The sequence below is a fragment of the Mus pahari genome, chromosome 13 (assembly GCF_900095145.1).
Source record: "Mus pahari chromosome 13, PAHARI_EIJ_v1.1, whole genome shotgun sequence".
Taxonomy (NCBI): domain Eukaryota; kingdom Metazoa; phylum Chordata; class Mammalia; order Rodentia; family Muridae; genus Mus; species Mus pahari.
The window spans coordinates 41564416-41589468 of NC_034602.1; the positions used below are offsets into that span (position 1 = coordinate 41564416).

Sequence of the window (25053 nt, forward strand, 5' to 3'; positions counted from 1 at the left end):
ATATATATATATATATATATATATATATAACTAATATTTCTAGTAGAGGCATGGAGTGGTACTTCTTAAAAGTGTTCAGCAACTCATTTGTTTCCATAAATTATGAGAATGTTCAATTAAGAAGCATATGTATATGTATGATGTATAAACACAAACACACACACACATATATGTATATATATATAGATATATATAGATATATATATAAAATCACAGAAGAACAATGTTTGATATCCTATGTCAATATAAATGAGGCATGAAAATGACAGAATACTGAAGGACTTGTAGCTTCATAGCTTTTACACAAGAAAAGAGTAGCTTTGTTTTTATGATCCACATACATTATCTGTATTTACTTCTGATTATCCATTACAATTTTGGAGAAATAAGTATCAATTCTGATTTAGAGTAACCTGAGGGAAAAGGGTCTGAAAAGAAAAAGGCATATAAAATACTACTATCATAGATATGTACACAGAGCTGAAAGAAAGAAAGAAAGAAAGAAAGAAAGAAAGAAAGAAAGAAAGAAAGAAAGAAACAAAGAAAGAAACAAAGAAAGAAAGAAAGAAAGAGAAACAGAGAAAGACAGAGACAGAGAAGAGTCACCCTTACAGTCATGTGGGTGATAGGCACATGGTGTCTAGAATTTTTATTACTGGATTCAGGATTTCATTGAGCTAACATCCAACCAGAATGTGCCAAGTATGTAGTAACGATTAGCACATTGTATTAACTTACTGAGTATAAAAAAAAAACAAATTAAAATAAGAAAAAATTCTCCAGTAAAGTATGACAGTTTCAAAATAGCTATGTTGTCACTAAGTAGCTCAATCCTTCTTAGAAGGGGGAACAAAATATCTATGGAAGGAGTTACAGAGACATAGTGGGGAGCAGAGACTGAAGGAATAACCATCCAGAGACTGTCCTACCTGGGGATCCATCCCCAAATACAATCACCAAACCCAGACTCTATTGTGGATGCCAACAAGTGCTTGCTGACAGGAGCCTGATGTAGCTGTGTCCTGAGAGGCTCTGCCAGTGCCTGAAAAATACAGAAGTAGATTCTCACAGCCAATCATTGGACTGAGCACAGGGTCCCCAATGAAGGAGCTAGAGAAACGACACAAGGAGTTGAAGGGGTTTGCAGCCCCATAGGAGGAATAAAAATATAAATTAACCAATACCCTCAGAATACCCAAGGACTAAATCACCAACCAAAGAGTACACATGGTGGGAATCATGGCTCCAGCTGCATATGTAGCAGAGGATGGTCTAGTTGGTCATCAATGGAATTGAGAGGCCCTTGGTCCTGTGAATGTTCTTTGCCCCAGGATAGGGGGATACCAGGTCCAGGAAGCAGGAGTGGGTGGGTTGGTGTTCAGGGAGAGAGGGAATTCATAGGTTGAGGGGTTTTCAGAGGAAAAACCAGGAAAGGGGATAACATTTTAAATGTAAATAAAGAAAATATCTAATAAAAATGAACTATAAAAAAGCTCTCTTTAGTGATAAAGAAATCATAAAATGAATAGAATGATTTATGAAATACTGCTTTCCCACATCATAACTGTCCTCAAGAATATGCTTTAGGGCCATTGCCTTGTCCATCTTAGACATGGGAAAAGACATATCATAAGAGTCTTTAAAAACCCCCAATAGACAAAAATAATTGCTTATCTCTTGGATATTTATACATTATTTTCTCTCTCTCTCTCTCTCTCTCTCTCTCTCTCTCTCTCTCTCTCTCTCATCATTCTTGCACTTTCATTTTGCATGCTTCTCTGTGACAGGAATGAAGACAGTTTTAACTTGTGGTAAAGTGACATTTTTCTCCAAGTGCACTTTGTAAATTTTTTATACAACTCTAAACTATGGAGCCAAATCAATTGTGGGGAATGTGTTGAATGTCCATCCATAAAGGGAAAGAAGACAAATAGCCTCTAAATGTGACTGAGAAAAAGCAATTTACAAGAACGTGTGTGGGTCATATATTACCAGAAGCAGGAGGCTTATTCCGTCTTCACAGTTACCAACAATGCAGATAACCATTTTCCTTAGGTTTCCCTCTCCATGTGAATCCACTGTGAGATTTGGTTAGAAGATGTCTACTATGCTTTAACCCTCAGCTTAATCTTCACATTTAAATTATAAGAAATTGCTAGAGAACCCCATGAAGCAGCCACTAACAGAAAAAGAACTCATATTCTCAACTCTCTTCACAGGCACTGTATTTTACCCAGCAGGAAAACAAGATTGAATTTTTTTCCCTGTGCAGAAAACCCTTAGTAAATGGTATACTAATTCTGGATTTTCTCAAACGTTCTTTAACCTTGGCCTTGCCCTTATTCCACTGAATCTAGTCTTCTAATCAGTGTTTCATAGTGTGTGTGTGTGTGTGTGTGTGTGTGTGTGTGTGTGTGTTTACATTGTCATTGAAGGTAGCAACAGAGGAACACAAGATGAGAGAATGCATGGTTAAATCTTGCTAGAACAATCATTAAATATAAAAGTATAATTAATCATTCCAATGCTATTTGTATCCTGTTCCTCATCTTGATCTCAATGCCTCTAGTATTGTTTGGGACAATTCTTCTCTAATTCAAATGTCCCAGATTATCTCCTATACGTCTCCATATTCGAGGTCAGCACAGAAGTCAGACTTTGGAAGCAGAGCCAAAGCACATTAACTATCTCTTAGTGAAGAGGAAAGTACTGAAAATTCGGCATCTTAAAACAAAATTAGCTTATTATATCTTTGAATCTGAGTGAGTCAGGGTGCGAGCAGCAGAGGGTAGCTAGGTTCTTTGTTTCTTATTGCAAAAGCCCAAAATTATGGTGCCACTTAGTTCCTGTATGCTTCTCAAATTCAAGGTCCTCTTGCAAGCACCACAGTTTAATATTTTCCAATTATAACACTGGCATTCCTATTTTTTACACTGATTACAGGTAGGATAGTTTTCAACAACTTGAGAACATCCACAGTTTTTTTTATCATGTAACCTGCTGATCCTTAAAAGCCAGCAATGGAGAATCTTTCTCTTGTCAAAACCATTCATATTATAAATCCCTATTACCAGAAGATGTCTGCGGTGTGTGTGTGTGGGGGGGCGTGTATGAGGTAGGTACATGGAACCTCATATGTTTAAGTATGTGTAAGTGTTAACTTGATTGGGATGTGCCCACTGACATAATCTTTCTCAACATGGAGACAATGACAAAGGATAAAAGCTAATTATAGGAGGGTTTCATGGTGTCAAATCACAATCAATCATAACCACAGGTCCCTGTCAAAGCAAAGTGTGTGGGTCACTGTGGTCACTGTAGAACTGTCTGCCTCATAATTATTGAAGCCTGGCATAGAACCAAGGCAAATAAACTCCCTCCACCCAGAGGACTGGCCAGAATTACAAGGGGAAAGCAACTCAGGCAGTAAGTACACTCACAGCTGTTAAGAGCTGAATTCCCATTAAGATCACAGATACAAAAGATATATCATCCAAAGAATGACCCTGAAAAGTATTCCTTTTCACATTAGGGAAATGTGAATATTTAGTTAATAGAATGCACCATTTATTAACTGAAAACGTTCTAACAGTGTCGTTTTTCTATAAGTACGTAAACCAGCTGATGATCGATGATCCTGGATAAGGACAAATTATCAAACATGATGGATGTTCAATTCAGCACGGGGTTCTACATCACTGACAGCAGCCAAATATAAGATTTCCTGTCTTTTGGAAAAATAAAATCAACCAACAATAAAATACAGAAAACAGACCTCATTAGTATTGCTAGCATAGGGCTTAAATTAAGAAGCCTCTAGAGACAAAGTGGGTGTATTTGTGTGTCTGACCCAAAACTTTCAAACATTTGATCTTGAGCAAGTTCTATGGTTTTATTCTGCTTCACTGACTTGTCTTAAGATTAAAAGGATAGCAGGCTACATGACTAATATCTAAGTTTAATGCATGCAAATATGTGAGATGTGCAAATAATTTAGAAAATATTTATTATTATCATTAATGTGATTTATATGAAATAAAGCCAGACATCTTCACTACCACTAATTATTCACATGAACAATGCTAATTTTTATAGGAACAATAAAAGGCTTCTCTGTGTTAATCCAAACTTTGCCATTCAAATCCTACACATATATACTACAATACTTTGTAACATAGCTTATATGTCCATCAAATCATGGTGATGAAATTTTTTTGAGGTAAAAAGTTGATCTGTACTTGAGGTAAAGTCATTGATCTGTACTTGTAGGTCCGTAGTAATCATTTTATACAGATGACATGGTTATCATGCTAGCATGAACAGTAAGGATCCTTGCAGCTGGCCTCTTCAGTTAGAGCAGAAGTGGCCTGCAAATTACACAATATACATTTATGCTTCTTACCAGTGAACCAGTATTTTGCATGGGTGAAGAAATGTCCCAGACTCATTGACTCATTACACATTTAGGTATGGCTCTGATTAAAACAAGTAGGGGCCTTTCTTATCGAGATTGGCTATGGCTGTGTAAAGTTAAGCTCAGGGATGGGAACGGTTCTTTTATGACCTTGAGGCATAAACAGGAAAAGGAAGATTCAGGATAGAGACTTCAGTATGCAAAGGCACCAACCGGTAACTTGAGAATTTCAGAATAAGGGTGTGAAAGGCTATGTACGTACATTCTGATACGTGTAGAAAATAAATTCCTCTCTAGGTAAGTTTAAATGGTCAAATTTCTTTAAATGCAGCCAAGCACACGTTTTCAGTAACACATCCATGCACTCAGCATTGAAGACGGAAGATCACTAGGCCGCTTGGGGAAAGTACTTAATCCATATTAATGCCATCCTCTGCCTTTTGATGAAATCTAATTGGATATAGAGTCACTGTAAGAGTAACTCGAGTGAGGGCAAGAGGAAGCAAACAAGGATGATAATGCCTAAGGATGTGCTTCACAGAACACCAAACAATGCGAAGCAATCATTGCCAGGCTACAGACAGTGCTTTCAATTTAGTGTCTCATTTTGCATATGATGTACTATATAATCCAATTAGCCTGCTACAGAGAGTGAACCACAAACAGGAGCAAAGTAAATACAGCTACAGTACTCAGGGGTGTCGTGGAGGAGAGGAATTCCACAAACCCATCATGCATGGGCCTATTAGAGCACACAAGCACATAGTCCCCCACTCATTCTGCTGTGTTTGGATAGTGCACTGAGTCTTTATATGCCTAAATTAGCAGAAGAGACTGACATGGAAATTCAGTTGAGAACAAGGGCAGGAGCTGGGGACATGGCTCAGTAGCTACAGACATTTGCTTCTAAGCCTGATGACCTTCATTTGATCTCTAGGACTTATATAGTGTCAGAAGAGAACTGACTCTTATGACTTCAATATGCGCATTCCCACAAACGCACACATACACTCACTCACACAGAGAACAAAAAAGTCCAACAAACCAAATAGCTAAATAAGTCAGTCAATGTAATCATAAAACTTAAAAACAATGGTCACTTACCTTGGGCAGAGTACCTGGGTTGAGATTCTGCCTGAACAGTTTACTGACAGCATGATATCTTCTTTGGGCCTCAGTTTTCCGGTCTTTAATATGAGCACAGTAAAACCTTTCTCTTAGAATTATAGAGTTGAATTCATTACTATGGAGAACATAGGATGGGTCTAAACCATTCATATGTTTGCTAGTTTACATTTTTACTTTGTTACATAAATATGCCCTCAATTGTACACATACATACAAATGATTATATAAGGCACACTAGCACAGTCTTATTTAAATAAACCTATTTCCATCAGAATTGGATAGCAGAAACTCATCTACTCATCTCTGCATGCAATGCTTTCAGAGTAGGTTATGGATCCCTGTGAGTTTTAAAAGCTCTGACACCATCAGCAGCACTGCCATTTCCTAGTTTTCAAAGACAATGCTATCACTTCACTTGCTCTATCACATTTAATCCTCTCAGTGTTCAAAGAGTATACCAAGCATTATTTTGAACGTGTAAATTACTAGTAGTTTTTCCATGCCACACGAGACAGAAAAAATGAAGTTAGACTAGAAATTCCAACCAGTCAAGTCTATAAAACCTGAACATTTGCTCTCAGTGCTATTATTTTTATGTTTATTTTTATACTAGTTAGTAAATCAGATGGCAAGCCATTCCTAAACATTATTATAAATGATATTCTACAGATAATAATAATAATAATAATAATAATAATAATAAGAAGAAGAAGAAGAAGAAGAAGAAATAATCCTTTTATTTACTATCAAAAATAGTCATGAAAGAAATTTTGTAAATATATTCTTGTCATTAGTACTTAAATCTAGGTTTTCAACAGCAGCAACAATGCCATGCAGCAACAACAAAAATTATTTTAAAGTATAAAACCTAAGTATCGTCTGAAGCACACACTGCATAGAAGAATAATTTTTACTTCTTCCACAAGAAGTTCTCAGTGTCTCATAGGACACTGTCTCTATGGTGCACACACTTCCTCAAACCAAGCAGCTCTATTGGTATGAAAGAGTTAATGGTTGTGTCCTTCACTTGCTGAGTGTGTGTGTGTGTGTGTGTGTGTGTGTGTGTGTGTGTGTGTGCGTGCGCTCATATAGGAACATACACATTGCATGTTTAGGTGCACCTGAACTTCTGTGCATGCAGTCAAATGTTAACCTGGGAAATTGATTTTCATTCACCATCCACTTTGTTCTCAGAGAAAGCCTTTCACTGGCCTGAGACTCATGAGCACCCTATCCTGATTATTTCTTGAGTGACACAAATGCATATTTCTCTGCCTCCACATGTCTAAGCATGCATTACTATATCTAGTATTTTAGTTACTTGGGGGCTAACCCCCAGGTCAGTATACTTGCTTGGGAAACAGATTATGACTGAACTATTGTCCCAGGCCCCCATTTATCATTTAATTTACAATTTAATTGACTTAGTCATGTGCTGTCTCCAAAGCCACTTAAGAAACTGCTACTTCTATTCAACATTCTGTTTATGATGTCATGTGTCTGGGACAGAAACACAGCCTCTCACAGAAGGGATGCCTTATACCTAGTCAGACATCAATGGTGACTTTTGCCTCTACCCTCCAGGGCATCATGCTATTGTTCATCATCACTCCAAGTACCCAATGAAACATCTGACATGAAAGTGATAAATAGACATTTAATGGAAAAAAAAAAATGAAACAAGCTGAAATGATGGATCTGCAGAAGATGTAAGGGCAAGTTGATTCTAATTTTTTCCTCTCCTTTCCTTTCCTTTTTAAAATTTAGTGTGGATGCCACATCCTAGAATGGCCTCGCCAAGGACATCTATGCTGTGTCAATTAAATGGAAGACCTGGGAGCCTAATGCACTCTCCTAGCCAGAAGGCCTCAAGTAGACATGTGCTACATAATAAATAACAAGATTAAACTCCATGTGAGCTCTCTTTTACATAATAAAATTCCAAGTTAAAAATGCAAATTTATTTAAAGGCCTGGAAGTGCTGACCATATGCCTCACTAACTGAAAAGATGGCTACTTAATAGGTAATCTACAGTGCAAGCCAAAGAACTAATCATGGCCATCTGATCATGAAGGTCCATCAAAAGGAACAAGAGAATGGAGCCAGCAAATGCCAATGCATTGTGTAACAAGAAGTACCAACAGACATGGGTGATAGAACTCTGCTCTTACTGTAAAGTAAACTAACATAAGAGCAACAAGGTCAATAATGTTGATACAGTCCTTGTTGATACAGTCCTAGTAAATATGTTTACTAAACATATTTCTACTGTGATATCAGTATGTGCATGCTGCATATTCAGTATATTCTGATGAGAGTAGCAATATCCCATGAAAGGACATTTGCCAAAGCCCTTATCATATGGAGTTCCTGCTTAGTTCTTTTCTCAGAGTCCAGCTTTTCATTGCTGTCCTAGAAAACATACCATATTATATATGTTAAATAAATGCTTGCTTTTTCAATATCCTGAAAACCAAGAAAAGTCAAGAACTGCTGATTTGTAATTTAAATAGATCATGACTCATAAATGTTAATAATAGAGATATTTTATTGTATATTGATATTGATTATTATGAATTTGCAGCTCCAAAATATCTTGAATATTTTTCTTCCCTCTTACCAGTTGGTAGGAGACAATATTTCCTTAATTAATATTAAGACTCAATATACAAAACTGCATGCTTTTAAACATCTTAATGTTCTTTATTAACTTCCTAGAGTTGCTATAATAAAGTATCCCAAACTGTGTAGCTTAACGAACAGAAAACTTTTGGAGGTAAGAAGTTGAAAATCAAGACAACACCAGGGTGGTTTCCTTTTATTGATTAGAAGGAAGAATATCTTCCCTGCTTGTCAATAGTTTCTGATTCCTGTTGGCAATGTTTGGTACTCCTTGATTATAGATGCACTTTCCTAAGCACATGGTCTTGCCATTTGAGAGCTTGTGCCTAATGTCAATGTTTTCAAAGCCATCTTTAGGTCTCTGGTAGTGTTTGATACTAATTTTTGGTGGAAATGGTGATAATTGAAGCTAGGAACTTGTGCAGGCTAAGAACACACTGAATATCTGAGCTACATCCTTAGCTCCAGATGACTTTTACAAAGCCCTCTCCCTTGCATGTTACCATTGATGTTTTGTTTTCTGCATGAATGTCCCAATGACAGCGTCTTCTTTTCTTGCTGCTCTTCTCTGTGGCCACTATTTTAATGACGGTATGGCTTCTTTCCATACCATCGTATAACAGCTTGCATCTTTGCATAAACCATTCTGCATAGTTAGACTGCTCTCCCCACCACTACGGTCCCCATCACTAACCATACACTTATTTCAATTGAATTTTCAATCTGGTCAGCGCTGCAATTTCCATTCCTTCAGGAAGCGTCCTTTGGTCCAGATCAATAAATATTATTCTAGTACCACAGGTGATAATTATATGAGAAGCAAATGAATGCTAGCCACAGTGAACAATTATGAGGCAATAATGGAAGCACAGCTGAATCTTCTCAGCCCTGTTCCAGCATCATTTCCTTTTCAAATCTCTCTCTTATCTTATGGAGTATTGTAAACTAAATAAAGACTGCTCTGGAATTCTAATGCCTGGCCTCTGTTGGCTGATTATCTTCTGACACACACGTTGTTTTGCTTGGCTATCTGCAGATTTGGGGTCATGCATTGAACTCCTACCACACATTCTCCATTCAGTGAACAATCTGAAGCTAAGATACTCGTTGCTAATCCTCATTTTCTCATATCTCACAAAATTATTGGGCTATAAAGTTATATAAAGTTAAATAAAGTTATATAAAGTTTATATGAGGCTTAAAGATACACCAGTCCTCACATTATGGCAGGTGTGAAGGTACTCATTTCTTGATACAATAAGTGCTATTGTTACTTATAAAATTAATGTTGTGAAGGCTCTGCCTATTGGGGAGAAGGGCGGGGGGGGGACAGTATAGGAGGCTTTGAGGATAACATTTGAAATGTAAATGAAGAAAATATCTAGTAAAAAAAGAAATCAAAAGTAAAACGGTGCATCTTAGTCCCTGTCCTAGTATCATTTGTGTAGCTATGATAAGATACCCTAACAAAAGCAAACTGATGGAATAGTTTGTTCCTCTTACAGTTCCAAGTTTCAGTCTGTCATTGAAAAAGAGGTAAAGGCAGGAACTCAAACAGTGAAACATGTAAACGAAGAGTAGGGTGCAGAGCACTGTTTGCATACAGGCCTATGTGCCTACTTGCTTGCTCTTGGCAAGTTTTATTTTCTCTTACACTGTTCAGAAACCCCTGCCTGGGGGAACTGTACAGCTCACCATGTCCTGGGTCTTCTTATAACAAATAAATTTGAGATAATACCTACAGGCATAATTATAACTAAACTAATCTAAATGCTAATAATAATAATGCTATAATCTAAACTAATCTAAAATGAATGTTCTTTAAGGCTCTCTCTTCCCAGGTGAGTCTAGCTTGCTTGTGTCAGGATAATTTTTAAAAACAACCAGCAGATCACCTTAGCCTCAATTGGGACTAACTGGACTCATAATGGGGTTACTCTGGGATGGAATGTCATAGTTCATATACATGCTTTAAGTGACCTCTGATATCTTACAGGCTTGCTCAGTTTGTTTGTCCCCATAATCGAATGGCCATTCAATCTATAGAGAGGTGCTACTAGGCATCTCACCTTTGAGAAACCCATACCTAGTTTCTTGGGTATGCCTTCCTTCCTTCCTGAGTCTTTCTCTTAACTCTAGTGCTAAAAAATGTTATTAAAATGTTCTTAATAAATACTAACTAGGCTTTACAAAAGTAAAAGAAAACCACAATATTAGTAGTTCCTCACCAAAAAATTTGAGCATAATTTTATTGAAAATACATATATGGCTGGTCATAGTACCTCGTGTCAATTATATTCATACAGCAAAAGGCTGAGGTAAAAGGGTTGACATGAGTTTTAGATTCCACAACACTACAAAATGAGTTCAAGGCCAGCCTGTACTAAACAGTGGGTTTGAGCCAGTCTGGACTGTAGAGTAAATTATTAGAAACCTCCACAAGTTGAATATTTCTCAGTCAAGGCCATTCTCTTTCTGTTTCTGTCTCTGTCTTTGTCTCTCTCTGTCTCTGTCTCTCTGTCTTTCTGTCTCTATCTCTTTGATCTCTCTGTTTCTCTCTTGCACTTTCTCACTCTCTTTCTGTGTGTGTGTGTGTGTGTGTGTGTGTGTGTGTGTGTGTGTGTATCCCCTTTCTTATTTTCATGAATGGGTTGAAGTGCCTCTACCATATGCTCCCTGAAAAATTCTATACCTTATCATGCATGGGTTCAGATAACAGAGCCAACTGGCAATGGACTAAAACCTCTGAAACCATAAACCAAAACTATCAATCCTCTCTAACATTGTTTATATTGAGAATTTTTGATGCAAACACAAGAAACTGACAGAGTTTACATCATGTTTGCCACTGTAACTAAGTGATAGATTGTGTTCCTTTGGACATGCAGAGGAATGCAACAAAGCTCCAGCCTGTGGAATTGTATTTGACATATATTCTTCAATGACACATGCTTTGGTTGGGAGCTGCAAATAACTGGCATGTATCCAGCAGGGTTTACAGATAATAGACTAAGAGGAAGAAGTCTGAATTCCATCACTTTATTCTCTACGACCCTCTGGAGGAAGACAGGTGATCTAAGTCTTCTCAGCTTTGGGACTTTAGTGACTCTGTATGTGTTCTCTTATAAGAGCTAGTGTGTGGTAGTCCCAGAACTAGCTTACTAATATATCCTAAGGACAAGATGGAACTGGAAAAAAAAAAAGACTCATTCTCAGTTTTTCAAACAATATGTGAAATCTAACTAACATATGACAAAATGGACCATTAATTACTAGATTAATGACATGAACTTCATGTATTTAAGAAAAATATTAGCTCTAGCAGCTTTGCAGTCACAAGGGCATTTGAATGCAATTGAAATGATCTGGAAGATAGATGGAGGTTACACACTCAAACTTTATTTTAGTGAACAAGGAAAGCTAGGTAGGATAAAAATATTTTGAATGCCATATTTTTATGAATTCACATTTTCAAAGATGAATGATTTATGTATTGTAGCCTGGACTACTTACTGAATTGTTTTTATTCATATCTAAAAACCATTAAAAATAATGCTTATGATACTAAACAAAACTTAATATTCCTTAAACATCACAATAGCATGATATTCTAGAAGCAAAATATGTTTTATTCGATATACTTAAAAATTTATACATATAAAAATTTATAATTGATTTAAGGAAAAACTATCACTAGGTCTTCCAAAATTGTGTATGTTTCAGGTCTACAATATGATGTTTTAAATGTACAAATATATGCATAGTAAGGCTAGTGACTTTGTTCATTGTGTAATATCACTTACTCTTCAAGACTTATTAATCTGAATTTAATACCCAAAGACTCCATTTAAAAGTTTCTGGGAGTTGGAAACAACCCAGATGACCCACAACATAAGAATGGATACAAAAAAATATGGTTCATTTACACAATGGAATAATATTTAGCTATTAAGAATGAGGATGTCATGAATTTCACAAGCACATGATAGAACTAGAAAATATCATCCTGAGTAAAGTCACTCATAGCCGAAAGGACATGTGTGGCATGCACTCACTAAAAAGCAGATATTGGACAAAACAGTGCAGAATACCCAGGATACAATCCACAGATCTCACAAAGGTTGACAAGCCAAAGGGCCCAAGAGAGGATGTTCCGTTCCCTCTTGGGAAAGAGAGGAAGGCCGTCACCAAGGGCAGAAGGAGGGACCTGGGTGGGAGAGGGGACAGGTAGGGGAAGGGGGCACATGATCAGATATTGGGGTGAGGGGAAACAGCAGTGAAGCCCTGAGGGCCAGCAGAAAGAGTGGAAACAGGCAACCTCAGGAAGTAGGAGGTAGGAGGAATCTCCAGAATGTACCACAGACCTGGGAGATGAGAAATGCACAGGATTCAAAGGGAGGAATTTTAGATGAAATGTCCAACAGTAGGGAGAACTAACTTGTAGAGTCCATCTCCAGTAGAAAGACAGTGCATCAAGTGGAGGGTTTGGGTTGTCATCCCACAGTCAAAATCTCTGACTTAGAATTGTTCCTGTCTAAAAGAACTGCAGGAATAAAAATGGAGAAGAGACTGAGGGAAGGGAGGTCCAGTGACTGACACAAATTGGGATCCAGCTCAAGGGGGGGGGGGTCTCCAAGGCCTGACACTGTTGCTGATGCTGTGGTGTGCTTGCAGATGAAAGTCTGGTATGGCTACCTTCCAAGATGCCCAACAGGCAGCTGAAAGAGTCGGATGCAGATACATATGCCCAACCAATGGACAGAAGCCAGTGACCACTGTTGTTGAATTGGGGAGGGGCTGGAAGAAGCTGAGGAGGAGGGTACACCCATAGGAATACCAACAATCTCGACTGATTTGGACCCCAGGGATCTCTAAGACAGTGGTCCACCAACAAGGCAGCATACACTGGTTGATATGAGGCCCCAACACTTACACAGCAGAGGACTGCTTGGTTTGGTCTCAGTGGGACAAGACACAACTAACCCTTGAGAGACCTGAGGCCCAAGGGAGTGTGAAGATGAGGAGGGGTGGGCTTGGGAGGGGATGGGAACAGTCTCTTGAAGATGGGGGAGGAGGAATGGGATGAGAAACAATAAGAGGGCAGACCAGGAGGGGGATAATGACTGGACTGCAAAAAATATATTTAATAATAATAACAATAAATAATAGAAAATACTGTTATAGCATGAAAATTTAGAGAGCATATAAATGTTCAAAAACTATCAAATGAAGTAATTTGAGATAAGGCAGATTACACAAAATGAAATTATTTTATCCATATATATATATATATATATATATATATATATATATATATATATAATAACTAGATTTGTAATCTCAAAAACAAAGTTCAGTTTGATGGTAGACATGTAACCAAACACTTCAAAGATGGTGTAGGAAGTGGCCATAGACTAGCCAGCATGCCTTGGGCCCAGGTAACCAACAGTGCATGGTGCATTGTAGAGAAGACATCCTGCCTCAGTGAGGTAGAAGAAAAACAAGTCCCAGAACATGTCCTTTGCCCTCCATGTGCATGGCATAGCAAGAATACACCTTCAAATGGACACACACACACACACACACACACACACACAAACACACGTGCACACTAGTAAATTTTATTAACATAAAATTAAAATGCATATGTACATATAGCAAAAAGATTACTTAACCAAAATAAATCAGTGTATCTATTACTTTATATAATTTTGTTTTTCTTTGTAAAAGCAAAGTTGCATTGTTTAATATGAAACCTAATGCTTACTAAAAGAACTATAATTAAAAACACACCATATAATAAAATTTTGCAAAAAGATTTTATAGCCTATAATAATTTGGAGCTTTTATACATTCCTAGGTAACTAAAGAAACATAAAATAAAGCTATGTAAAAAATGGTCCTATTGAATAAGAAATGTAATGTCACATGGGAGAAAATTGCTTTGTCTTCATGAGCTGACAACTTCACATAAGTCACAAGATGCAGGGTTTTCAGCATATGATAATTAGAAATATTTATCATTATAATTAAATTTTGTCATTCATTAATTCATTCATACATACATTCATTGATTCACTCAGCCAACAATGTTTATTGAGAAGAGACTATAAGTCAGACAAAAATACACTGCAAAGAAAATCTCTGACCTCGCTAAGATCCTGTGTCTCTATAACAACTGACCATCCAACAGTTTGTCCTGAGTGAGATATGGAGATTGAATGTGGCTGGGTCTCTGAAACGCAGTATGGAGACAATAAAGTTACTGAATGCACTAGTGTGCTTCATACGGCGCTGCATATTCTTTAGAACCTAAGAACACCTATATGCATAGAAATGTAGTACACACATTTAGTCCAGCCCTGCAGAACTAACCATATGAAGATATGAGAAAGAAATAATTACAAAACTGCTTTATAAATTTTAGCACATGTGCATACAATTTCACATAATACACACACACAAACACATATATACACATGTGTGAGAGTTGAAGATAATTTTAAAATAGGTAGGTTTAAATCCTGAATCTTGCTGAAATCAGTCTCTCTCTCTCTCTCTCTCTCTCTCTCTCTCTCTCTGTATGTGTGTATATATTCTCTCTCTCTCTCTCTCTCTCTCTCTCTCTCTCTCTGTATGTGTGTATATATATATATATATATATATATATATATATATATATATATGTCATCTGTCTCTCTCCCTCTCTCTCTCTCATAGACACACACACCAATATACACCACAAATGCTAAAATATAAGGATAAGGTGTAAGACATATGGCATTTGTTAACTGTGGCTATTGTCTTGGTTCAGACCACCAATTAGAAAGCATAGAAGCCATGATTCATTTGTAATCCCATTTTAGGATACAGTGTAAAGCTAACAAACAAAACTTTAAGAACAGGTTTGATTTGATATATTAGAATTAATATTTAGTGCAAAGAAACAAACAATTACTTCTTATCCTGACATTCAAACTCATTAAAAGATGTGCACCCTTTTTACTTATTTTATTTGCATGTTATACTCTAGTTATGGGCCAGTCACCACTTGCTCAGTATGTCCATCATTTCGCTAGTTTTTCTCAAACTAATCCCAGAGTTTACTCTTTGATCCCATTTCTCAATATGCACCATACCAAACTCCACTTAAATGTTTCTTTTACTAAGAGTGATTGGACTGGTCCATCACTTAGATCCTTGGCATTCTATGTATCCTCCTATTGTTTTACCAATATAGTACTTACACATATAAAAAAGAAGATATATTTTATTTCTTTCTTCTATTACTAGAAAAAGTAGAATGGATATGCCATTTTCTTTCCCTTCTCTTCAATGATTTATCTCAGTTCCTGGCACATAAGAAATACTGCATTAACTTCATCCTATTATACTATAATTGTTCTGTTCATCGCTTCTCGGCCTTTTGGCTAAGATCAAGTGTATAACTGTTCTGTTCAATGTGTACCCTGCTTTATATCTCCTTATGTCACATCTCAATTAATTTCCATATTTAGGAACATTAGCATCAAGTGTACTATATAAACTGTGTTTTATTTTCCGTTGATTGACCCACACATTTTTTTTCAAATATCCATGGAAGAGAAGGTATCATGAGAACAGCAGGAGAAGACAAGACTAAACATAGCCCTTGGAAATTGCGGAAAGGACTGGTGTTCTCTCCTTCTGATATCTGGCAAAAGGCTTCAACAAAGAAGTGATAATGGTAACCATATCTAGTAGGATATGAAAGCCAGTGTTTGGCTCCTGAATTTGAATTCTCCCCCCACTACTCACACTTGTTTATATATTTTTCCTAAACTGAAGGTACAATGGGTAGTCTAGTTTGGAAACATAATTCTGTTTTCCAATGGTGGCTGTGTTGCTGAAACCATACTACTATCATTGTAATTTTTTTCAGTTCCATAGCAATCTTAATTTCATACATCTCATTTGACTAGCAACCCTATCTCCTGAGGTTATTGTCATTAGATGCACCTAAGTTGCACAGACACACTGCTAACAGAACTAGCTCAGACTCATTCACACACTTACATCATAGAAGGTTCCAAAAACAAACAAACAAACTAACAAACAAACAAAAAACCTTTTCTCCTGAATCCTATACTCACCTTGTTTATACACAGAGGATGGAATTATTTTTTCATTGATTTCAGAAGTACCATCTATAAGAAGTTGAGAGATAAATAATGAAATAAAATGTATTTGTACCAGTAGCGAAGGGAAACGTACCATTGCACATCAGCTTGAGGGAGAAATGAAAGCTGTTACGTCTCAAGAAAAAGAAAAGGAGTTTTGGTCTAAAATGAATCAGGGCAACTATCTCAGTATGGGGAGAGCTCTCAGACTAAACAAGATTCAGGACAGGCTGAGTGCTCTCCGCATTTCAGGAATAGTCCAAGGATCAGGGAACGCTATGATGATGTGCATATCACACTTGGACAAAAGGAGTGTTCACCTGTGAACAGATCCTGTGGAGGAACATGATGTCCTCTTCATCCTGGGGCTTTCCAGAATAGAAAGAGAGGATGGGGACTTATGGAAGAGTTCCCATTCACAGACCTGTCAAGCTCGGAATGATACTGACATCTGCTTTGTTTTTTTTTCTAAAACCCCTTCAAATGATGAAAAAAAAATATATATCCTCTTTATTTCTATCAGATATTTTAAAAATGTATTCACAAATCATTTCAAGATCAAACAGTTTGTTATCTGGATACATGTTTCTCTTTCTGCAGCTCACAATAGTGGGCTATCCCTAACCATGCCTACCATGCAATAAAAAAAACCGGCAATCACTAGCCAGAAAGATGAGCTCCCTAACATCTACCCATGAAACGATTTTCTTCAGAGCACTGGAAGTGTGCCTCCAATGATAAATTTAGTATTATGTAATCCACCCCAGCGATGAGAATAGCATGGAGCAGTATTAATTAGCATCCTACTTCTTTCTGCTTAGCCCTCCTACGTAACACTATCTTTGTGTAATTTTGGATTGTGATCTAAAATAATTGATTCTATATAAAAACAATTGTAACAGCTTTGAAGTTATATGTGCTAACTTTTAAAAGCAACAGATCCCACATGTAGAATCAACAAGGAGACCAAAACATCAACCAAGGGAAAATTCAGGCTGCCATTGCATATGCAAAGGAATTTGGTACATAGGAAAGGAGGAGGGAGATATGAGAAAGATATTTACTATACTCCTCCAGGATTTTCTATTTTCTAATACAGACCTTAATCAGCAATTTTCATAATTTTACTTTATAAAATAAACCATATACTAGCAAATATAATTTATATTTATAATTTGAACACAGATAAAGGAATCAATTACTTTTTTTAAATGTTGATATAATGGCTACCTACGCATAAAAGATCTTGTGAGTGGACAAATTTGGTGGCCAAATGTGGTAGAAGCTTAAATCAGACCTTAGAAGAAAGGCTCCTTTAACCACAAGGGAAAAGAAAAATCAATTCTCCCAAATAAGACCTGCAAACTCACTGCAAATTAGTTTTCAAAAAAAATTACTGTAGTCCTTGTCAACACTGTTTTTCCTCACACTCTTAATCACTTTGAGGAAATCATTTATACAGGGATGATATCAAATTCATATCAATATGATGGCAACCTTCTTCAACAAAGTCCTTTCCCAGAGTGTGCATGGTGAGTTGTGAGGACAGAGGTTTTTTGTTTGTTTGTTTTTGTTTTAATTATTATTTTCTTTATTTACATTTCAAATGCTATCCCGAAAGTTCCCTATACCCCACCCCCGTTCCTGCTCCCCTACCCACCCACTCCCACTACTTGGCCCTGGCCTTGCCCTGTGCTGGGTCGTATAAAGTTTATAAGACCAAGGGGCCTCTCTTCCCAATGATGGCTGATTAGGCCATCTTCTGCTACATATGCAGCTAGAGACTCGAGCTCAGGGGGTACTGGTTAGTTCCTATTGTTGTTGCCCAAGGAGTTGTGAGGACAGAGTTTAACTACAGAAGGTTAATGCTGTGCACTGTTGAGGAAGCCGAGCTTTGTGGGTGGTAGTGGTGCTGGCAGGGTGTGTATTTGGAAACTGTGGATGTCAGTTGTTTCCTTGGATGTGCAGAGGCCAGCAGTGACTAAGCACACGGGGGTTGCTCTCCACTTTCTGATTGTCTTTCACAGCATGCCATCGGTCTTATAGTAAACCACAGGGTTAGCTGGCCTTGGCAAAGAAAAGTAGCAGCCTAGATAAAAAGCCACAGAAAATAATTCTTTAAAACTGTGATAAGAATACTGAAGTGTAGCTCTCCAGAAATGATGTCTTCTGCTGTGTGCATGTAGGTGGGGAGACTCTCTTTTAAAAGTTTTCTTTGAGGGGCTGGATGCTGGGCCGTTGAGCATGTTCCATATGGGCAACACATATTAGACTCTCCTTCTTCTCCCTCTCGTCCTAGTCCTCCTCCTAGTGCTCCTCCTCCTTCTCTTCCTCCTCCTCCTCCTCTTCCTCCTCCTCCTCCTTCTCCTCCTTCTCCTTCCCCTCCTCCTCCCCCTCCTCCTCCTCCTTCTCCTTCCTTTTGATGAGCAGAGTACACCAGCACTAGGGAACAAACCTGGAAGGACTGGTACCTGAGTATAATTGGGGTCATGATGTAAAATTTCCAAATAATCAATAAAATTATTATGACAAAAAAAGAAGTCGTGAGGTTTTACTAATTGACTCAAACAAGCCTTGAGTCTGTGTTTATGACCTGATTTGTGTTAAACTCTAATATCTTTGAGTGTCACATCTGTTAATTTCTAATGATCCTTTAGAACTCAATGATTTCCTTCCAGGATTTTCTGCACCGGCTCTAAAACCTTCTTTGGCCATTTTCTATTTCAGAAAAGCCTGAGAAAAGCTGTATCAATTCCTGAACTAGACAGATATGTTGCTTCTGAGGTCTCCTTCCCAAAACAACAATGTTTTCTTGGCAAAAAAAAATGAAGGTATAGAGTAATGGTCAAGGTCAACTTCCCCCGGGTTACAGTGTTAATTAACTTCTGAAGAAAAAACTTTTTGAGTTCAAATTCACTGACTAGCCCTCCTGCCCTGCAGTATAGATATGGGCACTAATCAACTTCAACCACCTGGCCTTCAGCAGAAATTTCTATAAAAAAAAAAAAAAAAAAAAAAAAAAAGGGAGAAGAAGTAACCAAAAGGCACACTATGTTTTGCACACCCAAAGTTTAATCAGAGACAAATAACAGCAAGGACTGAGAAAGTATGTATTTCATTGAACTGTTTAAGCCTGATAAATAATTCCCCTTATCTTTTACAGTGTGAGAGTTGGGAACGGCTCATGATAGGTTACAAAAGTTCAGAATATGGACCCAGCTAGGGAGGTAACATAGCAAAGCCATTAAAAGCAAAGACTCTGGGGTCAGACACCTCAGTCCATCTGCTGTCTTTGCTATTTACTATCTGTGTGACTTCAGGCAGGTTATGTAATCCTCAGTTCCTATGGCCCTGTCCAGGAATACTCAGGAGAGACTGGAAAATTATATTTTTAAAGTCCTGTTACCTTATCTGACCATACCATCTATAGCCTAAAAGTCATATTTTTCCTGCCCCCAATACTTCATCATATTTTAAATATGCAATATGAAACATTTGTTCATTAAATAACTTGGTGGCATTGCTCATATATTTACAAGTTTTCTTTTACAAATATAATTTCAAAAGTATCACAATTTTATGGTCTTATTTGGCTCTTTTTCTTTTTTTCTTGTTAACATGCCCTCAAACCCTGAAAACAATGGATATTTCTTCTCAGAGAAATGGGAGACTCCTAATTTAAACTCAAAGATATTTAATTTGCCTGTAGCATGAGTTGGCTAATAATGACCACCATGTAGCCTGCATTATTTAAGATTACATAAGATAATCAAATAACCATCGTTGTTCCTCAGGTATAGCAGAACCCTAATCAGTCATTGATGCTATGGTTCAGAATGAAAATGTGTTCTTGCACATCTTACCATCTCTTTCCTTAGTTGATGGACACATATATTTCATAAAATGGGTAGGAAAGTAAAACTTTCTATGTCTAGATAATCTCTCTGCCCATGGCCTCTCTAATAAGGATGGGGTAAGCATAGTTGGTGCTCATTAACCTTTATTTTCCTTAAAGATAATGACAAGAGAAAACATAACACTGGGCACTGGGATGAACACCGAAGCTCTTGATGCACAGGAATAGAAGTGCAGAGAGTGTTATATTGCATGACTGTAAGTTTTGAGGGGGGGGGGGCTTCGGGACAGTCACTGCTGCCCATCATGACTCCCATTTAGTGAAACCCACGTGCATTCCTTGTCAAAGCTTAGTGACACAAACGCCAAAAATAAATAAGTAAGAGTTGTGTCTAAAAGAGGGAGGCAGATACAGAAATGCAAAGCAAGCTTTCCACATGACTAGAGGGCACCCGGCCAGATGGCACTTCATTCCTGAAAATGCATTTCATTGTGGGGAGGATGGGCTGTTGTTGAGTGTTTTATGCTATGAACAAGAATGTCATTTAGGAAAACATGCCAGCCAAATAGCAAACTTCGAGCAAGGTCTCCAAACCATGCCAGAACCAGAAAACCCTGTTATCCAGGTTTTCCCTGCCTACCAACAGGGTCTTCAAAAGCCAAGTCCTTGGAGCAAGGGAAGGCTCCATCCTTGCCCTGTAAGACATGATGGTCCTTTGGCCTTTGGTTATTTTCACTTACAATGATGAAAATGTGGGAAACTGGTTTCAACATCTGATGACGTAAAACACAGTAAGAATGGATAGGTTTTTGGTTTTTTTTTTTTTTTTTTTTTATGTCAAAGCAATCATCCAGCAAGGTCTATATGTTTCCCCTGATCACTTTTCGGTCATCATTGTCATGACTGAATTTATAGATATTGCTCTTAATTACAGAGGTTTGTTTCCATTACAAACATTTTGCTGATGCAAAAGAAGATACTGCTTGCAAAGTTACAAATAAAAGTAAAATCATAATCTCCCCAGTTTGCAGCTTTTTGAAACCCAAGAATGTACTGAGCTCACACTGCCTCTTACTGATGCAGAGCAGCAGATGGTGATAAGGCACAAGGCACTTTGTCCATAACCTTTGTTTGCTCTAAGTTCTCAAATGAGCTGAGCCTTCCCCTCATTAGGCTCTTCCCAAATGCATCACTGCTGATCATCTCTCGGCATTATGGTCGCCATTATCTACAGAGCAAATTCATCTCATTCTCCTGGCAGCTTTTTAAGAAAAAATAAGTAAAGTGAAAAGGCCCACTTTCCCGTATTTCAAGGTTATTTCTGCTAATGTTAAAATCCACGTATTTGTATTTCCTTCTATTTGCTTAATATATAAAGGAGGAAAATCATTGTTCTTCTAAAACCTCTGTGCAGGCCCCTCGTGAGTTAAACATAAAGTTCAAAAGGAGATGGAATCTTATAAAGACTCCAAGCTTGCTGCATTAAATTAACAACACTAATCTCTGTGTTTCACATGCTACTTACAAAGCACAGTTTTACAGACATTAAATGAAAATGCCAAACCTGTCTTGTAGATAAAATGCAATAATGGAATCTCCTGTAGACATTCCTTTGGGTCTTTTTTAAAGGATATACTTTAGCTAGTGAATAAATAGGACAGGAGATAGCCACCTTGAATGAGCTTTTCTTCTCCTTAACCTTTATCAACTCTTGACCTTTCTAAACCCCATTCAACTAAAGAAAATAAATAGCAGAGAAAAATTTGGAGCAGGACAAGAAGAGGGAGGGAAACGATATATATATTTGCATATATGGTTTTTTTTCCAAGATAAAAAGAAACTAAATCACCATCATTCGTTCAGGAATCTGGGGCACTAACAAGCCAACAAATGCATGTATTCTTTCCATTGCTGATCTGCCCCAAGCACCCATGTAAAGAAGAAAGAAAATCAACTTCAGCCTCCAGCTGCATTGTGCATAAGATAAAGATGGAAGAACATAAATGGGGAAAGTCACAGGAAGACTAGACACATCTCTAGACTTTAACAAAAATCCCTGCTCACATCATGTCATCTATCCAAAATCCCCCTTTCCACTTATCTATGGATAGAATATGCTTTCCATTTTAGTCCTTCACAGTTCTTTATAATTGCATGATTTTATTAATTCTGAAAACATCTACTGGAAATCCTCCATGTATTTATCTCAGTATAAAAGCATCGCACATAAATTACATGCTCATGGACCTTGTAGTTGTAGTGCTATTGTTAGGGTATCTTGAAGTGCAGATATGTGAGAGAAGATGCCGAGACAAAGTGAGGAATAGAGAGCCATAGACAAGTTATGCTCAGAATTATACAACCTTCCATATGACTCCAGTAAGAAAAATAATCCAGACACATTTTTGTGGCTTTTTTATAGAGTAAAAACTTACAGTCTATAAAAAGCTCCTATTTGCACAAATAAACCTTTTTGTACATTAGAAATGGTAAGAAAAATCTCTGCATCTTCATTCTAGAAGTTGCTAGTCTTCACGGTAGATAGTGGAACAAGGAACTCTAATGAGGTAAAGGGATCATAGCATGTGGCATTTATGCCATATACAATTTAGTCTACCATGATGCTATAATCCTATTGCTCTTTTACTGCTCATGAAACCATTTATAAACATGAATGGCTAAGTTGAAGCTGTCTGAGGTGAAATCCCTTATCCACTTTCTCTTCAACTTCATTTGAAAATTGTTATATTAGAAAAAATGGAGATTTTAAAAGTGAACCACGAGATACTAGCCATCATACAATTATGCAATTATGGGACATGCAATAAAAATAAAATCATGTGATAATAACATGTGGGAAGATGTTAAATCTCTGTGTGAGAAGCAGTTACAATTTTAATAACTTATTTTACATTTTCTAATGGCTTATGCATGTTTTTCTCTTAGTTAAAACCATACCGACATCTTATCCTTCTCTGCTTCTTTGGGTCATACTCAGAGATGACTGAGCATCACTGTTGTTCAGACTTTGATTTTATTTTTATTGCATGTCTCATAAAACTGATTTAGACACCTAAAAATGTGTCACTACAATGTTGAATTATGAACACTCAGAACTTATGTCTTTAAGTCTGAAAAGAATGTCTGGTTTTAAGATCAAATAGTCTTCAAATGTAGCCACCCCTATTCAGGAAACACATGTAGATATATAAAATAATTGGAATTGTACAATGAATATGTATGCCAATGTTTAAGACTCAGTAGACTGTTCTTAAAAGGGTCCTCCTTGTTTATGGGTGTGTGATGTAATTCACATTGCAAAGTTTTTTGGCTCTGCTATAGAATTATAATGGATGCTGGTCCACTTTAGAGGAAATGTCTACCCAGTGGCAAATTCACAGTCATTCTCTACATGGACTTCCTCATAGCATTATCTCTGCTTCACAGAATATTCACCACACTCTGACTGCCAGCAGAATCCAGCATTTCTCTTGGTTATACACTTCAATTTTTTTCATTAGCTGTTAATGTATCAACATGGTTGATGGAGTCTCTTTTAGAATATATTACATAGACACAGATTTTTTAAGATGTTTTGAAATGTACCCCAGGGTCTCCAACTGGGCTCCACTGCACACATTGGAAGAAAATTAAATTGGAAACACTTGAAAAAATACATACTCATTTAAATGGTTAATGATTCATGAGGAAATATAAAAAATACCCTGAAAGCTGAATTATAGTCACAGAATATCCTCTTAAAGGCTTACTTATTATAAACACAGCTCCCTGAAACCCATTGTTGGGTTCTCATCAGGGAATCTGACCACTTCATGAGCCCTCTTTCAAAGTATGGTTGATGGCCATTGAAAACCTGACCCAAAGTTTGATCCCTGTAACTCACACTGTAGAGTGTGTGGAGGATAGAACCAACTTACACAAGTCGTTCTCCACATATAAACACAACTATGTGTATTTATGAGTATACAAACAATAAACAAGCAAGCAAAAAAACAAGCAAACAAGTATGTTTTCAAGGGATCTGATTAGAGAATGAAGAGATGACTTGGTGGTTAAGCACACTGGCTGCACTTGTGAAGGACCTGTTCTGTTTCCAGAAACTGCTTAACAGTTCACAACTGGTTTTATCTTCTGTTCTAATAGATACGACATGTCTTCTAGACTCCACAAGTAACAGGCAAATACACTCTGCACATAAATGTTGGAAACCCAAATACCAGGATATATGAGTAAAAATAAATAATTTTTTAAAAGAGATTTTGATTGATGCTGTTTTACTATACAAAGCAAGCACCATGAAGTAATCTTGTATAAGATTCTAACCTCATATTATACTTATTTATGATTGAGAAATAATCTAATTTTTGACAATTTTAGTTTTCTCCTCTGTGATGTGGCAAGAACATTTCTAAAGATGTTGTGGAACTTAAATTAACGAGTTTCTGATCATAGTTTAATTTTTATTCATTAAAAACTAGAAGCATGGTATGACCTTTATTAAGTGTGTTTATTTTCATTAATTAACCATAAAAGATGGTGGGTATGTTTGTTTTAAATTTGATTTTATGAAGTTTAGACATCAAGAAAGTATCATAACATTCCTTATAAGGGAAATGGAGCAGATAAAAAATTAAAATTACCCATATCTTTGTTACCTATTTCTGTGCAACCAATTACCTGATATTTAGTGGATTGCAACAACTAGTGTTTATCTGACAGTTCCAGAACTATAAAAAGCTCAGTTCCGTCATTCTTATCGAGGGGTTAGTGAATATGTCTCAGTCACAAATTGATCATGTGATACAGCACTGCAGTCATCAGAAGGCTTGACAGTGCGGCAGACTGCTTCTCA

General features: G+C 37.0%; 1 protein-coding gene and 1 pseudogene across 1 annotated transcript in view; one reads left to right on the top strand and one right to left on the bottom strand.

Annotated features, from left to right (window-relative positions):
* Window positions 1-25053, bottom strand: part of Kcnip4 (potassium voltage-gated channel interacting protein 4) — a 1094684-nt gene that overhangs the window by 805854 nt on the left and 263777 nt on the right. The window lies entirely within an intron of this gene.
* LOC115065308 lies at window positions 15576-15782 on the top strand (annotated as a pseudogene).